The sequence below is a fragment of the Cetorhinus maximus genome, chromosome 23 (assembly GCF_964194155.1).
Source record: "Cetorhinus maximus chromosome 23, sCetMax3.hap1.1, whole genome shotgun sequence".
Taxonomy (NCBI): Eukaryota; Metazoa; Chordata; class Chondrichthyes; order Lamniformes; family Cetorhinidae; genus Cetorhinus; species Cetorhinus maximus.
The window spans coordinates 3,784,984-3,791,058 of record NC_135901.1 but is presented as its reverse complement, the minus strand read 5'-3'; the positions used below and the strand labels follow the sequence as shown (position 1 = coordinate 3,791,058).

Here is a 6,075-nt window from a genome sequence, read left to right as displayed (position 1 = left end):
GTCAATGTTTATCCCTCAATCAACGTCACAAAGACACATTCTCCGCTCATTATGACGTTAATGTTTGTGGGAGTTTGCTGAGCGGTGATTGGCAGCCGTGTTTCCGATATTGCCACAATGACGACACTTCACAATGTCCTTCATTGACTGGAAAGCGATTTGAGACATCCGCTGGTCGGGAAAGGTGCTATATAAATGCAAGCCTGTCTTTAATTATCAGAAACTCCAGTCCTCTGGTGACTGACCCTCGAGAGTGGAAACAGTTTCTCCCTAACTGCTCTATCAAACCGCCCGCCGCCGATCCCTTCCTCAGCCCAATAATTTTAAACAACACCATGAAAACTCAGTTTAACCTGCTTTGCTCTAAAGAAAACGATCCCGTCCTTTATAGTCTCTCTACAAAACTGAATGTGTTCACCCCTGAACATGGTGCAAGGCGGAACATTGTGACGAGATTTTGGAAAATGTTGTTCGTTGGCAGGTGGAAAAATGGAGGAGGAACCAAAGCAGGAAACCCAGTCTCCAGTTCTGTGAATATTTACAAACTCTTTAGGAAACGGAATCAGGGGAGAATGAAGGGTGAGCTGTCCGACTGACCAGGGCCTATCCGGAATGTTAAGCCATGCTGTCATGCAGCAGCACTCTGGGTCTCTGTTTCGGTGAAATGGAATTCAGCTGGTATTATCAGGGATGCTGCAGAAAGATTCATATAACAATGTAATCATAAAACCGCAAAGCACCATGTATCTATTCAATGGCATACGGGGCCTTTCCATAATCCTCTCTCGATCAGCTTTTTTAAGAGCAAACGAATTAATCTCAGTTTCCTTCCCTCTTTTAGTAAACCTGTTATTATTCTGAATATCAATTAATTGCACAATTCCCTTTTGAAAAAGGAGATTCTGCAGATTCCATGCCTAGTTTACCTTAATTAACACTGTTTCCCTCACCCAATGCCGTGAAGATTTAGACTAGTGCTTCTTACATAGCTATGCATATGAACACCATTTACTTTTTCTGTTGATTTCATATCGAATTGACAAAAGTGCTTATTTTTCTGATCAAACATCTCATTATTTCTGTGTTGATTTATACAATCTAATTACATTTTCTCCACAAACCGCTAATCGAGGGTGTTATATCACAGTGGGAAATCATTGTTACAGTTCAACAGAGCCCTGCCAAGATCAAAGGCTGGCATAGTTTGTTTCGTTTATTTGGTTTAAAATGCATTTGTTCTGGGAAGGTAATCTTACAGAATACATATTTGTTTAGGAAAAAGTGATGGTCTACCAGAATGTTTGGAGGATTCCAATGGTTAGACTGAGAGGTCATGTCATTTGTTACAGGAAGACAACTCTTGGTTTCCACCTGGTGCCTCAGTTTGTTTGAATTTCAAAATGCAGAAGGCTCGGTCCAGCAAATGTCTTAGGTAGCAATGCTTTCTGCTCAATCATTATGAACACACTTCTCCTCAGCAGAAGAAATTCAACAAACTTTTCTCAGCAATTTTTTTACCTTATTCACCATTCAGTATTAATGTATTTGATATTGATGCCCTTGGTTGACTTGAGGCTCTCTGAAATAGACAACATCGAATTGCAAACTTGACTGGCAACCAAAAGAATGTAAGTCACCACGTAATGCATTTGATATGAGTCTGATTTGAGATGTAGCACAACAGTCAGCATTTCAACAAAAACAAAGAATTTTACAGGGAACAGGCTTGAGAATGATGCGTTAATTAGATCTGATCCCTCTTTGTCTGTGTTTATGAGCACACATGACACTGAGAAACCTTTGACATGGTGGGTAACTTTCTTAAGCTGCATCGAAAGACCCATTGATTTATCTTGTTGACTAAATGAGCTGCTAATATGTGAGCGCAGTAAAATACGAACATCTATCCGCTCAAGTGTGTCATGGAATCTCAGCAGGTGCTGATTTTGCTGCATTCACTTTGTGACCTCGGTGAGAGCAAACGCAATATTGCCTGCAACATAAGAAGTTCAGGTAAGCTTCCAAGACGCAAATCATCCTCACTATTTCATGAGTAAGTTTTCATAATGTTTCTGCCTGGTTTCGAACCGGGGACCTTTCGCGTGTAAGGCGAACGTGATAACCACTACACTACAGAAACTGCTGCGGTTGCACTGATCCTGTCCGGAATGCTAAACTGCGCTGTAACTCAGCAGCAATCTGGGTCTCTATTGCGGAGAAATGGAATACAGCTGATGTTCTCAGGAATTGAGACTGATGTAACAATGTAATCATAAAATGGCCTAGCACCATTTTTCCAAACAATGGCAAAAGAGGCCCTTCCAATATCCGATCTCAGGCCCCTTTTTAAACGAGAAAACTAATTCATCACAATTTGCTTCTCTCTCTTAATAATCCATTTCTTCTCCCTTTCATTAAATTACTCAATTCTCTTTTGAAAAAGTCGTTTCTGCAGAATCCATGCCTAGTTTGCCTAAATTCACAAGGTTCACATGACGATTTGGACTTGGGTTCCTAATTTACTTTGCGAGATGAACATGATGTAATTATGCAATTGATCTCATATCGAATTTGCAAAAGTGTTATTTTTTCAACCTGACTATTTTTACAATCTTATTACTTTTTCTCCACAGCACTTCAATCGAGGGTGCGATACTACAGAGGAAAATGTTTGTTCCAGAGTTTAACAGGGCCCTGCCAAGATCGCGTGCTTCAGTTGTTCGTTTACTTCATTTGGTTTGAAATAATGTTGTTCCTGGACCGGAATCTAACAGAGGATAAATATTTGTGTAACAAACAGGGCAGTGCTGAGCTACCAGGGTGCTTAGAGGTTTCCAATGGTTGGAGTGAGGGTCCATGTCACTTGTTGCAGGGAAGCAACTGTTGGTTTCAGCCTGGTGCCTCAGCTTGTTTTGAATTTCAAAATGTAGACGTGTCCATCCAGCAAATATCTCCAGGTGGAATGTTTTCTGCTCAATTATTAGAAACATGTGTCTTATCCTTGGCAGACAAAATTAAACAAACTTCACTCCCCGTATTTGTTCCATTATTCTATATTTAATATTAATATTGTATCTGTTATTGCTGCCTTTATTTGAATTAAGACTCTCTGAAACATACACCAAACTCGAATTGCAAACAAGACTGATAGACAAAAGAATGCCAGTCAACAGGTAATGCAAACCATGTGGTGCTCATTTGAAATTGAGCACAATTAGCTTTTAAACAAAATGCAAGAATTTTAATGGGAGCAGTTTTGAGAATGATGTGTTCATTATATTTGATCCCTCTTTGCTCCAGTGGAGAAGCCTTCTGGCGCCTTAATCGTGACCATGTAGAAGACAGTGGGGAAGTGAGCAAACCTGCACTGCGCCTCGGTTTCCACGACTCCCTCGGTCATTTTTCCTGATAATCTATTCTGAAGACCAATTATTTAAAGGAGTGATTCTGTCCCAGCTCTGTCATTGCCTCTGGTTCAATTGCAGCATCGCTTGCACCTGTCCTTATGCGCACACTTTCGCATGAGACATCTTTGAGATGGTGAGTAACATTGTAAATCTGCATCGAAAACCCACTAAATTCTGTTGCTTGCCAGACGAACTGCTAAAATGCGTGCTCAGTCAAAAAATGAACATCTATTTCTACTCAGTGTGTCATGAAATTTCAGCGTTTCTGATTTTGCTGCATTCATTTTAAGGCCCAGGAAAGAGCAAAAGCTCCATGCCTGTAGCATGCGAGATTCAGGTAACATTCAACAACAAACCTGACATACACAAATTTTCCTCTCTCAAAATTGGCCAGCTTGGATAATGTTTCAGCCCGGTTTCAAACCGGTGATTTTTCACACGTGAGGCAAACGTGACAACCACTACACTACAGAAACATTGGCCAGACATGAATGCAGTGAGCCTATCTGGAATGATAAACCGTGCTGTCATGCAGCAGCGCTTTGGCTCTTTGGATGGGAGAAATGGAATTTATCTGCTATAATTAGGAATGCTGCAGGCAGACTCAGATAACAATGTCATCATAAAATGGCATAACACCATGTATCCATACAATGGCCCTTCCATCATCTTGTCTCTGTCAGTTTTTTAAAAGAACCAACGAATTAAGCCCAGTTTCCTTCTCTCTATTAGTGAATTTGTTATTTTTCTGCATATCAATGAATTGCACCATTCCCTGTTGAAAAAGGAGTTTCTGCAGATTACATGCCTAGTTTGCCTGAATTAACAACGTTTCCCTCACCCAATGCATTAAGGTTTAGACTTGTGTTCCTTACATGGCTATGCATATGAACATTATTTAGTTATCTCTTGTTTTCATATCGAATTGATGAAAGTGCTTATTTTTCTGATCAAACATCTCATTTTTTCTGAGTTATTTACACAATCTGATTACATTTGCTCCATGACTCGTTAATCGAGGGTGTTATATCACATAGGAAAATGATTGCTACAGTTAAACAGAGCCCTGCCAGGATCACATGCTGCAATAGGTCGTTTCGTTCAGTTGTCTAAATATAATTTTGTTCTGGGAATGTAATTTTACAGAATATATATTTCTTTAGGAAACAGGATAGTGCTGATCTACCACAAAGTTTGGAGAATTCCAATGGTTAGACTGAGAGGACATGTCACTTGTTACAGGAAGACAACTCTTGGTTTCCACCTGGTGTCTGTTTGTTTGAATTTCAAAATGTAGAAGGCTCGGTTCAGCAAATATCTTAGGCAGCAATGGTTTCTGCTCAATCATTATGAACACACTTCTCCTCCTCAGCAGAAGAAATTCAACAAACTTTTCTCAGCAATTTTTTACCTTATTCAACATTCAGTATTAATGTATTTGATATTGATGCCCTTGTTTGACTTGAGGCTCTCTGAAATAGACAACATCGAACTGCAAACTTGACTGGTAAACAAAAGAATGTAAGTCACCGGGTAATGCATTTGATATGGGTCTGATTTGAGATGTAGCACAACAGTCAGCATTTCAACAAGGAGTTTCTGCAGATTCCATGCCTAGTTTGCCTGAATTAACAACGTTTCCCTCAACCAATGCCATGAGGGTTTAGACTTGTGTTCCTTACATAGCTATGCATATGAACATTATTTACTTATCTCTTGATATCATATCGAATTGACGAAAGTGCTTATTTTTCTGATCAAACATCTCATTATTTCTGAGTTATTTACAAAATCTAATTACATTTGCTCCATGACTCGTTAATCGAGGGTGTTATATCATGGAGGAAAATGATTGCTACCGTTAAACAGAGCCCTGCCAGGATCACATGCTGAAATAGGCTTTTTCGTTCAGTTGGTTTAATATCATTTTGTTCTGGGAATGTAATTTTACAGAATATATCTTTCTTTAGGAAACAGGATAGTGCTGATCTACCAGAATGTTTGGAGGAGTCCAAGGGTTAGACTGAGAGGTCATGTCGCTTGTTACAGGAAGACAACTCTTGGTTTCCACCTGGTGTCTCAGTTTGTGTTGAGTTTCATAATGCAGAAGGCTCGGTCCTGCAAATATCTCAGGCAGCAATGCTTTCTGCTCACTCATTCGGAACAGCCTTCTCATCAGAAGACGAAATTCAACAAACATTTCTCAGCAATTTTTTATGTTATTCAACGTTCAGTATTAATATATTTGACATTGATGCCCTCGGTTGACTTGAGACTCTCTGAAATATACAACAACATCGAATTGCAAACTTGACTGGCAAAAGAATGCCAGACACCAGGTAATGCACCTGATATGGGTCTGATTTGAGAAGCAGTCCAACAGTCAGCATTGCAACAAAATCAAAGAACTTTACAGGGAACAGGCTTGAGAATGATGCGTTAATGAGATCTGATCACTCTTTGTCTGTCTTTGTGAGCACACGTTACAATGAGACACCTTTGACATGGTGAGTAACTGTGTTAAGCTGCATCGAAAGACGTGCTGATTTTACTGCATGCATTTTATGATCTCGGTGAGAGCAAATGCATTGTGCCTGCAATATAGGAGATTCAGGTACGCTTAAAAGGTGCAAACTCTCCTCACTATTTAGTGAGTAAGTTTTCATAA

General features: G+C 39.7%; 1 non-coding gene across 1 annotated transcript; it reads right to left on the bottom strand.

Annotated features, from left to right (window-relative positions):
* Nucleotides 1-2,067: 2,067 nt before the first annotated feature.
* On the bottom strand, nt 2,068-2,140 carry trnav-uac (transfer RNA valine (anticodon UAC)). Its single transcript has one exon. It is a non-coding gene; the product is annotated as a tRNA-Val (tRNA).
* Nucleotides 2,141-6,075: the final 3,935 nt, after the last annotated feature.